Consider the following 12,086-nt stretch of genomic DNA (forward strand, 5'->3'; position numbering starts at 1 on the left):
TGTCTGTCTGTCTGTCTGTCTGTCTGTCTGTCTGTCTGTCTGTCTGTCTGTCTGTCTGTCTGTCTGTCTGTCTGTCTGTCTGTCTGTCTGTCTGTCTGTCTGTCTGTCTGTCTGTCTGTCTGTCTGTCTGTCTGTCTGTCTGTCTGTCTGTCTGTCTTGTCTGTCTTGTCTGATAAGCACTGCCCAATGGTTCAATATAAACAAAAAAGTAATGACAATAGAAAACCATGGATAGCAAAGGGGTTAGAGAATGCATGTAAAAAGAAAAACAAACTTTATAGAGATTTTATCAAATGTAGAACAAAGGCTGCTGAAACTAAATACAAAGTGTATAAGAATAAGTTAGTATTAATTATGAGAAGGGCTAAGAAAGATTATTACAATAAATTGTTAGGCGAAAATAAAAATAATATTAAGGGCACATGGGACATTCTAAATAAGGTAATGGGTAATAAATCAGCATCCATAAAAATGCCTAGCCATTTCATTAGTAATAGTACGACTATAAAAAACATGAATAAGGTGGTTAATGAAGTCAACAATTTTTTTGTAAATGTGGGGCCAAATGATGAACTATTACAGGAAGGATGGAGAGGAGATAGTAAAGTACTGCAGTCTATGTTTTTGGGAAATGTCAGTGAAGCAGAAATCGTATCCATTGTATCAAAGTCAAAGAATAAGACATCCATTGACAGTGATGGGATAGAGATGATTAGAGTGAAAAAGACAATTGATTGTATAATCAAACCTCTCTGTTATATTTGTAATCTTTCTTTTCAGACAGGTATTTTTCCAGACAGGATGAAGGTAGCAAAAGTGATCCCACGTTTCAAAGTAGGAAATAAGCACAGCTTCACTAACTATAGACCAGTGTCATTGCTCTCACAGTTCTCGAAAGTGCTTGAAAAACTGTTTTTGCATAAGCTAGATGTTTTTGTGGAAAAGAACAAACTGCTGAGCGAAAGCCAGTATGGCTTTAGGCAAAACAGATCAACAGTGACTGCCTTAATGCATATTATTGAAGAAATAACAACAGCAACAGATAAAAGGAAATTAACAATAGGGGTATTTATTGATTTAAAAAAGGCATTTGATACCTTAGATCATAATATTTTAATTTCTAAATTACGTTCATATGGTGTGAGAGGAATGGTTCTTGAATGGTTGAGTAGTTATCTCCACAATAGGCAACAATATGTGCAGTTGGCAGATGTCAAATCTGAGCTCATGAAAATTAAATGTGGGGTACCGTAAGGTTCGGTTTTGGGGCCTAAACTCTTTCTTTTATATATTAACACTAGAACAGCCATGGAGAAAATGTCACTGATTCCCGTCGGAACGGGTCAGATGACCCGACAGCTTATATGAGAAAAATAAACAGTGTAAACTATATAATTACCTCTTAATATAAAACTATGAGGTTTACCACAGGTTTGAGTGACAAAAATAAATAAATAATAATAATAATAATAATAATAAATACAAATATTATAATTTCTTCTTTTTTTTTTGGATGGAAGAGCCACACATTGACGGGCAAAGAGTTAACACTAGCACAGCCGACAAGGGGTCAAATGACCCGTAGGCATTTTCAATAAATGTATCCTCGTCACTCGGTCGAGCTCCAGCTCTGTCACTCAATGACTTTTCCTAAAAGTACCCGTTTTATCTGGCACTGAAATTTCAAAATGACTTCAGGAAAATGTAATTAGAACGTTATTCCACATATTAGGGATGCACGATATTGCTTTTTTGACACCGATACCGATAACTTTATGCTCCTCAAGCTTGGAGACTATGATGTCCGACGTCCCCGATGAGTCGTACAAATATGCCATCCTCCTCAAGCATCTCAAGGTGCCCAGAGCGCATAACATAGCGCTGGCATATTCCAACTCAAGTACCCCATACTCCGCGGCTCTAGTGGCCCTCGACCAGCGTTATGGATGCATATGGGACTACGTGATACAAGAAATAAGAGATATCGACCGCCTCCCCCCAGCCAAAGACAATAGAGCATTGGATGACCTCTCTATCAAGGTACAATCCCTAGTAGGGATGCTGGGGTCCCAAAAGGAGAAAGGGAGATATGAACTATATGCAAACTCTAATGTGGAGCGAATACTGGAGAAGCTCCCTCTAGCCCGCCAAGAGCGCTTTCGGCGGCAGAGAGACCACCGTGATCCCGACGGTCCCGGGCCATCCCTCCTAGACCTGGCCGCCTTCCTAGCAAGGGAAGTCAGCAGCCTACGACTGGACACGTTCGTGTGGAGTGGATCTAGCCAAAGAGATGGACCTCGGAGATCTAACGATAAGCGTCGGTCAGTGACCGTTATGCACCAGGCCGAGTCAGTGCCGCAGCACAAGAACCACAGCACCCCCCCGACGAAGGGGAAGTGGAAGATTGTATGCCAGTACTGTGAAAAGGAACATTGGCTGTCTCAATGTGACACTTTCAAGAAGATGACCGCTGACGAGGTGAGTCAGTGGATCAAAGCCAACCGCCGCTGCTTCCGCTGCGCGCGCAGCCATATGGCAGCTGAGTGCCGTTTAAAGAAGAAATGCAGCAAGTGCGACGGCGCCCACTTGGAGGTCCTACACGACAGCAACAAGAAGAAGCCCGTACCCCCAAGCAGCTCGAGAGTGAACGTCATGTACATAGACCCTGCGAAGAGTCGGAGCTCCCGAGTGCTCTTGAAGGTGGTCCGAGTGATATTAAGCTACGAGGACAAGGTCATGGACACTTACGCCGTCCTAGACGATGGGTCAGAAAATACTCTCCTCCTCGCATCCGCCGCAGCCCGGCTGGGTCTGCGGGGGAGCGAAGAAACAATGACAATCCGTACCATTAGAAGAGACCTGAAGACCATAAAGGGTGAAAATATGTCCTTCACGATAGCAGCGGTCGGGCAGCCCGAGAAGCAGTATAGAATTACTAACGCCTTCACCAGCCAAGACATAGGCCTGTCACAGTACACCTACCCCATCCCAAAGCTGATGGAAAAATACGTGCACCTACGTCAACTACCTATACCGCTCATCGACGGCGCCACCCCGACCCTGCTCATAGGATCCGACCACGCACACCTCATCGTCCCAACGGACCGGGTCCACATCGGGCCCAGAGGCTGTCCAGCAGCGGTCGAGACCCGCCTAGGTTGGACACTACAAGGCCCCCTCTCCGGGTCTTCCAACCGACCAACAGCCACTCGCTGCCTCCACTCAAGGATAAATGATGAAGACACCACCCTCTTACAGCACGTCGAGAGGCTATGGACATTAGACGCGATGCCCTTTAAGAATGAAAAGAAACTCGTTCGCTCAAAGGAAGACACTTATGCCATAACCCTCCTCGAGCAGAGGACAAAGAGAGTCGAGGTCAAGGGAGTGATGAGATACGCAACTCCACTCTTGAGGCGAGAGGGTATGCCCACCCTCCACGCCTCAAAAGAAGCGACAGAGCGATATCTACTGAACACCGAGCGGCGTCTAGCCAAAGACCCCACTCAAGCCACTGTGTACCGCGCTGAGATTGACAAGCTGATCACAGCGGGACACATAAAGAAAATTGACATTCAAGAGGCCGACCAGACGATCGAATCATGGTACGTGCCCCACCACAAGGTCCACCACAACGGCAAGGATCGGATTATATTCAACTGCAGCTACCAGATCGGACTACAGAATCTGAATAAAGAACTCTTGCCCGGCCCAACACTCGGCCCCTCTCTACTCGGCGTGCTACTACGTTTCCGCCAAGACAAGGTGGCCATCAGCGGCGACATCAAAGGGATGTTCCTGCAGGTGCGACTAGTGGAAGAGGACAAGCCCTTGCTGCGGTTCCTATGGAGAGAGAGGATCGGGGATGAGCAACCATCCATCTACCAATGGGAGGTCCTCCCCTTCGGAACCACATGCAGCCCATGCTGTGCTACGTTCGCACTGCAAAAACATGTGACAGAATACCCTGAAGCTGACGAGGAGGTCAGACAAAGTGTAGAGAGGAGTTTCTACGTGGACAACTGTCTGCAAAGCGTCTCGACGCCAGAAGAAGCCTGTTATGTACTAGAGGCCTGGTCACTCCTGTTTCACCAGGGCAGGCAGGTGAGGGCTGCCAATTAGCCAATTAGTGCTGATTGGTTACCTGCTGGGGAGCTTCAAAGGCAGACCCAGAAACACACATGCACGGTCTGTGCCTAGTGAAATAGCTGTCAGGTTCTTACAGTCCTTGTCCGTTGGGTTACCAGTACATTAGTTTATAGTTATATTAGTAGTTTCTTGGTTTAGTAGCATTTTTGAGTTAGAGCACAGGGTTTTGGTGTTGATTACACATAGGTTGCGTACCCATGAGCCAGGGTCGTAACAATATGTGTAATCAACACCAAAACCCTGTGCTCTAACTAAAAAATGCTACTAAACCAAGGAACTACTAATATAACTATAAACTAATGTACTGGTAACCCAACAACCCTATTGTAGCCGACTGTTCTGTGTCGAAGGAGATTTCTCAGGGCCGGTTGCCAAACACCCAGATACTAGGTGACTTGGACTCACACCTGTCGTACTTACCACTTCCTGAGCGTACGGATGTGGTGCGCCTACTTAGACAGCATACACGTTTGTTTTCTGATGTCCCTAGTCGTACTAATGTACTCGAGCATGACATTGATGTTGGTAGTGCAGGACCAATTAAGCAACATGCCTATAGGGTGAATCCGGAAAAACGAAGGATCTTGAGTAAGGAAGTAGACTATATGCTGAGACATGGCATTGCGGAGCCCAGTTCTAGTGCGTGGAGCTCCCCCTGCCTGCTTGTTGATAAGCCAGACTGCACTCATCAGTTCTGTACTGATTTCCGTAAAGTTAATACAGTAACCAAGCCGGACTCGTACCCTCTGCCTCGGATGGACGACTGTATCGATCGGGTGGGTTCAGCAGCCTTTGTAAGTAAATTGGATTTGCTAAAGGGATACTGGCAGGTTCCGCTTACTCCGCGAGCACGTGAGATATCCGCTTTTGTCACACCAGAGAGTTTCTGCCAGTATACAGTGATGGCCTTTGGCATGCGAAATGCCCCAGCGACGTTTCAGCGGCTAGTGAACAAGGTCCTGGGCGGGGTAGCGTTCTGTGAGGCATATCTGGATGACCTGGTTATCCACAGTTCCTCTTGGTCACAACATGTGGAGCATCTGGCCGAAGTGTTCAAGCGGTTGGGTGATGCTAACTTGACAGTTAACCTTGCGAAATGTGAATTTGGACAGGCCACGGTTACCTACCTGGGTAAGGTGGTTGGACGTGGGCATGTGTGCCCCGTTACAGCTAAGGTGGAGGCTATAGTGGGCTTCCCTGCTCCCATCACCAGGCGGGAGTTAAAGCGCTTCCTAGGTATGGCAGGGTACTATAGGAGTTTCTGTAGGAACTTTGCTTCTGTTGTTGCCCCTTTGACCAATCTGCTCAGTCCTAAGGTACCTTTCGTGTGGACTGAGACTTGTCAACAGTCTTTTGAGAGCATCAAGGGTATTCTGATTAGCGCTCCCGTTCTGTCAGCTCCCGATTTTCAACTGCCATTCAAGTTGGCAGTGGATGCTAGTGACCTCGGTGCTGGAGCCGTCCTCCTGCAAGAGGATGCATTAGAGGTGGAGCACCCAGTGTGCTACTTTTCTAAAAAGTTTGACAGGCATCAACTGCACTACTCTACTATAGAGAAGGAGGCGCTCGCTTTGGTTCTTGCCTTGAACCATTTTGATGTTTACGTGGGATCCTCCAGTTTACCCCTTGTTGTGTATACAGACCATAACCCTTTGGTTTTTCTTCGCAGCATGGTGAATTCGAATCATCGTTTGATGCGATGGAGTTTGTTCCTCCAGGCGTATAACTTGGATATTCGCCACATTCGTGGGAGGGACAACGTGCTAGCAGACGCCCTCTCACGATCGTAGTACCAGTGTTTGTGGTACCCGTTATCGCTGTGGTGGTAGAGGCCCTGACAACTAAGGGGTCACAGTTGTTTTTTGTTTTGTTTATGGGTTGTTGTGTAGTGGTTGCCTCTTGGGCAACCAGTTTGGTGGGGGAGGTGTTATGTACTAGAGGCCTGGTCACTCCTGTTTCACCAGGGCAGGCAGGTGAGGGCTGCCAATTAGCCAATTAGTGCTGATTGGTTACCTGCTGGGGAGCTTCAAAGGCAGACCCAGAAACACACATGCACGGTCTGTGCCTAGTGAAAGAGCTGTCAGGTTCTTACAGTCCTTGTCCGTTGGGTTACCAGTACATTAGTTTATAGTTATATTAGTAGTTCCTTGGTTTAGTAGCATTTTTGAGTTAGAGCACAGGGTTTTGGTGTTGATTACACATTGTTACGACCCTGGCTCATGGGTACGCAACCTATGTGTAATCAACACCAAAACCCTGTGCTCTAACTCAAAAATGCTACTAAACCAAGGAACTACTAATATAACTATAAACTAATGTACTGGTAACCCAACGGACAAGGACTGTAAGAACCTGACAGCTCTTTCACTAGGCACAGACCGTGCATGTGTGTTTCTGGGTCTGCCTTTGAAGCTCCCCAGCAGGTAACCAATCAGCACTAATTGGCTAATTGGCAGCCCTCACCTGCCTGCCCTGGTGAAACAGGAGTGACCAGGCCTCTAGTACATAACAAAGCCGAAGCCCTCCTACTCAAGCTCCGCGCCTCACTGATCAAAGGCGGCTTTGACCTCCGGCAGTGGGCCAGCAGTGACCCTCAAGTACTTCGCAGCCTCTCCCCAGAGACAAAGGCAGCAAGCAGCGAGACCTGGATGGCGACCATCCCAGGTGAAGCACAAGAAATGACATTAGGCCTAGTCTGGCGCTTCAAAACAGACTCGCTCCATTACAGATACACACCCCTGACCACGGAGCAGGGAAGGTCGACCCCTCTACCGACCACCAGACGGAGCGTATACAGAACACTCGCAAGGCAATACGACCCGCTGGGGTGTATCCTACCTTACACCACCCGGGCGAAAATGATTGTACGAGAGCTGTGGGACAAGGAACAGGGCTGGGACGACCCCATACCCGACCACCTCGCTTCCACCTGGAGAGAGTGGGAGATATAACTCAACTCGCTCCAAAATGTGAACATACGCCGAAGCTACTTCCCACCCACAGTGCGGCTGGAGACGTGCCAGATGGACCTGCACGTCTTCAGCGATGCCTCAGAAGTGGCCTACGGCTCGGTGGCTTACTTGCGGGCCCGAGAGGAGGGAGGAGAAATACTCACAGCCTTCATCCTGGCTCGCTCAAGGATAGCCCCCCGCAAGCAACAATCGATCCCGCGTCTAGAGCTCTGCGCAGCTCTGGTAGGCGCGCAACTCGCCACGTTAATCCAACGTGAACTCACCATCCCGGTGCAAAGAACAATCTTGTGGTCAGACTCCATGACCGTACTCACATGGATCCAATCCGATTCGTGTAGATACAAGGTCTTCGTGGGAGTCAGAATCACAGAGATCCAAGACTTGACAGGATCAGCGTGCTGGAGGTACGTGGACACGAAACAGAACCCAGCAGATGTCATCACACGGGGGATGTCCCTAGATGACCTCACATGTCACAATATCTACAGTGACGGTCCTGAGTTCCTCAAGCTCCCGGAAGAAGAGTGGCCTAACCCCACCCCTCGGGAGGCTAGTCAAGAGGAGGCAGAGATCAATAAATCTATGTTCTGTGGGTTGACGCACACACCAGTCCCCACTGACCCTAACATAGACGACTGCCCCACCTTTGAGAGTGCGCAGTTAAAGACATTCCTGTGGCACCACCCTGAGGTTCCCCCCACTACCGACATTAACGCAGCTAACTACGAAGCGAGCCCAAAGAGACTCGTTCCCCGACGAGCTAGACTGCCTGCAGGGAACAAAGCCAGTCCCGTCAGACAGCAGACTGCTCCACTTGGCCCCCGATCGCGACACCCATGGCCTCATCAGGGTGGGTGGTCGTCTGAGACGGGCCCCGGACTTAACGGATGACGTCAAGTTTCCTATAGTCCTCAACAGCCGACACAAAGTCACCGAGCTCATCATAAAGAAATACGACGAGGATGTGCACCACGCTGGGGCATAGAGAGTCTTCGCTGAGATCCGACGTCGCTATTGGATACTGCAAGGAAGAGAAGCAGTGCGACGCTTCCAGCGGACCTGTCTAGACTGTCGCAAGTGGCGAGCACAGCCCAGTATACCCAGGAGGGCCGACCTGCCTCACCGCCACACCCGACCCGTGGCGAGGCTGATAGAATTGCCAAGGCTCCCTGACTCCCTTGATGACGATCATGACCCACTGACTTTGTAGATTGCCCTACTCCCCACAACAGACATTGAGTAGTTGACAGGACTATTAATCTGTCTTCCTTTTAACTAATTAGGTGCGGACTAATTAGGAGGCGGCTGTTGTGAAGGGCCAGATTAAACTGAATATATATATGTATCGTTTGATATACTTTGTATATTATTTATATATATACACGGAATATCCCTTTACCTGCGTACAGACCAGAGTAATATTCGCTCTCCTATTGGACAGCGGCCCCAGGCGCCAACTACCAAGCCCCCAACGGCAAGTTCAAAGGCAACTCCGGGCATGTCAGTACATGCCCAGAGTCTGCGTAGTAATACGAGACAAGAACTGAGGTTGGGACTAGATATTCACTTAGGTATAAATACGGTGCAGGTGTAGGGGCGGCTAGGTGGTGTAGTGGGCAAGGCACTCGCCACCAATGTGGAGACGCTGGGTTCGCGTGTTCGAATCCAGCTCTCCACATTGTTTTCAGTTTAGCTGGTCGTCCGCAGTAATACACATTGGCCGTATTACGGGGAGGGAAACTGAAGGGTGGGGATCGAACGTTGTGAACAAGCGACTCCTACAAGTCGGTTGGTGCGCCTGCGCAGTAGAATCAGGAAGTGTCGGGGGCAGCGTGAGCCTCCCACGCGTTACTCCTCGACACCGAGAGATCGAGCTGCGCAGGTGAAAAGATGCGACTGCTGTTACCTCAAGTACCGGAGGGGACTTGTGCTATGTATGACTTAGTCCACATTGCAGCCGGCTTGTGGGAGGCAAGAAACAGCGTTCGTGACAGGGGAGGGTTGAATTGGATGATACGAAATTGGGATGGGAGAAAATATAGAAAATGGGAGAAAAAGTGGATCAAAAAAAAAATACGGTGCAGGTGTAAACAGCAGCAATTCGTTCATTACTAGTAATACCTTCACCACGAGTCAACGTGCAGTGAAGTGAGCAACCTTGCATCTAAATAGAGCATTGAGAACCGCGTGCGAATAGAATGTTAAAGTGTCAGAGTTTAACGCAGTAACGTTGAGTTCGACTTAATCTAATGTGAAGTAATAGTCGATCATTTATTGTATATCGTGCGGCCACAGTTCTTCCGTATGTAGCATTACCCATCGGTTCATCGTGTCTTTAGCTAGTGCACTTATCCAGGCTGTGCGGCCTAAATACGTGCCCACACCCGAGGAGTCCTAGGCGAGAACCGTTGGACATGTACACAGGAGAATCGGCACTGGCGATTGCAGAACCATTTCTGGTTGGATTATATTGCTTTGGGACCGTGACCACCGGAGAAGAGCACCGTTGATTCCACTGTCGTTTGGGATTTAACCTCGTGAGGATTACCATTCGGGCCCGCCTCGTGGAAGGGGCTGGCTGGTTGTCGTCAATGCTGTCGAGCATATTGGATTACAACTATTGCTTTGTCTGCTGATCAAGGGAGTACAAGCACCGGCTCCTGTACTTGGAGCCTCTTTATTCCTTGTTGACTCAGACTGGGTACCCGAACATTCCTCTACCCCTCCCGGCTTTACACCCCGGAGGGAACCCAGTGTCTCCAGTTGGTACCGGTGTTGCCCTATATAATTGCTATACAACAGGTGGCGTCAGCTTAGACCCATCATAGTATTCCTACTATTCTCATTGACTTATGCTCTTGACTGACTTTACGTATATTCTTCGCCATATAAGCACGACCCTAATTCTCAATCTGTAACCTAACGTTGCCTAATAATAATAAATAACCCTACAATAGAATTTCTGTGTCAATGCCGTGTTCTTGTGTGGGTGTTCACCATCAATATTTGATGTACTGTTTGGCCAGTAATTAAAGTACATAACTAGTAGTGGTTTAATATATCACAATCTTTAATACAGTCAGGGTTTTGTAACCCCTCAGTTACAACTTGTCTTGTCTGAATCACAGGGTCCTCACAGGTGGTGTGTGTTGCTGCAAGACCAGCATTCTCACACATGCCGTGTGCAGCACATGGGCGACGGCGTCCTCAGTGGACCTGTTGGGGTCCAGCGGGATGGGGAGGGAGGAACAGGTGTAGCCCTTCACTAGCTTCTCAAATCACTTCGTGGCTATGGAGGTGAGAGCTACAGGGCGATAGTCATTGAGGCAAGCAGGTGTGGTTTTTTTGGGTACAGGACTATAGTTGACTTTTTTGGTGGGGATGACATCATTTGGAATTTACTGTCTCAAAGCGTGCATAGAAAGTATTGAGCTCATTTGCCAAGGAGACATCAGTTCACCATAGGGGGGTCATCGTTCTCATCATTCTGAGGCCCTGCCACATACCTCTGGAATCAGCCTGTTCAAACCTGAACTTCAAAGCCTGAAGTTCCACCCTATCCCTGTACCGTACCGCCCCATTGCCTCTATCACTGTTATCCGTAGGTTGTAGCGCACCGTCTTGTGCTCGTCCATGTTGCCTGTCACGAGCCCGACGATGTAGGTACGAGCATTCAGAGCTTCGCGGACCGTTTTGTCTACCCATGGCTGTTGGTTTGGGAAAACTCAAATTGTGGTGGAAGGGACTATTTCTTCTATCAGAGTAGGCCTACCAACAAAGTCTAGCACTGTTTCTGTATAATCATTGATATCGTCTGTACTCTCACGAAACACGCCCCATTCGGTGCAATCGAGTGCAGCTTGGATCGTGTTTTCTGAGTTCACAGACCATCACTTCACTTCTCGCGTTTCTGCCGTAGTGTGCTTAACCCTTTGAGTGCCAGCGACGACATATCTCGTTTTATCAGCCCCCCCCCCAGTGAGTGCCGACGACGACAAACGTCGTTTTATTTTTTTATTAGCGATCTGAATTCATATTTCATCAACCGAGTCTCCCGTTGGTACAGCAGACCCTCCAGGAGCTCAGATGGGAAAAATCGTCTATCCCTGTGTAACTGCAGGTCAGTCAATTAGACTGACCTGGGATCTGTAGATCTGTAGAGGTGGAGCCAACTGGCTCCATTGTGCTGGCGATTCATAAATAGGCCGACAAATGACAACGTGTCTAGTGTATTCGAGAATATTCCAATAAATGCCGTTTATGGGGGAATGTTTCAATTTTCAGAACATTTTCGAGATAACGATAGCTTTTCGAAATGCTATAAAAATGAAAGTAAGACACTCAACATTTTTGTTGTGATCAACTCCTCTTGGAGGCAGGATTTTGAGGATACAGATTGTTATTTTGTGCAGAACTTGTCAACAGAGCGCCTTTTTCACATTCTTCCCCTGGAGAGGGAGAGCTTCTCTATACTTGGAGTCTAAGTTGCAATCTGTGATGTCACTAATAGTTCAAACCTATCACAGGCCAATATGTGATAACCTTACACCGTTAACTTCAGCGTACACAGGAAGCTGAGTAGGTATCGACATGTCTTTTAATGGTAAATGGACTGCATTTATATAGCACTTTTATCCAAAGTGCTTCACAGCTTATGCCTCACATTCACCCATTCTCTCACACATTCACACACAAACGGTGGAGGCAACCATGCGAGGTGCCGACCTGCTCAGTGGGAGTAGTTAGGAGTTCAGTGTCTTGCTAGAGGACACTTTGACACGCTGCCGAACCGGGAACCTTCAGATTACCAGACGACTGCTCTACCTCCTGAGCCACTGTCACCCCCCTTATAATATAATAATATAAGCTGCCTACTTAGAATCCCTGGTAAATATGAACAGGTGCTTGTTTTCAATTTGCATATACCATATGGATCCTTGTATTCTCAATGAGGGTAAAAGTGTA

General features: G+C 48.1%; 1 protein-coding gene across 1 annotated transcript in view; it reads right to left on the minus strand.

Annotated features, from left to right (window-relative positions):
* The window catches only part of tnr (tenascin R (restrictin, janusin)), a gene marked incomplete at both ends in the record, with an annotated part of 302,941 nt that overhangs the window by 240,623 nt on the left and 50,232 nt on the right, over positions 1-12,086 (minus strand). The window lies entirely within an intron of this gene.

Source organism: Notolepis coatsorum (genome assembly GCF_963971535.1).
Source record: "Notolepis coatsorum genome assembly, chromosome: 13".
In the NCBI taxonomy this organism is placed as follows: domain Eukaryota; kingdom Metazoa; phylum Chordata; class Actinopteri; order Aulopiformes; family Paralepididae; genus Notolepis; species Notolepis coatsorum.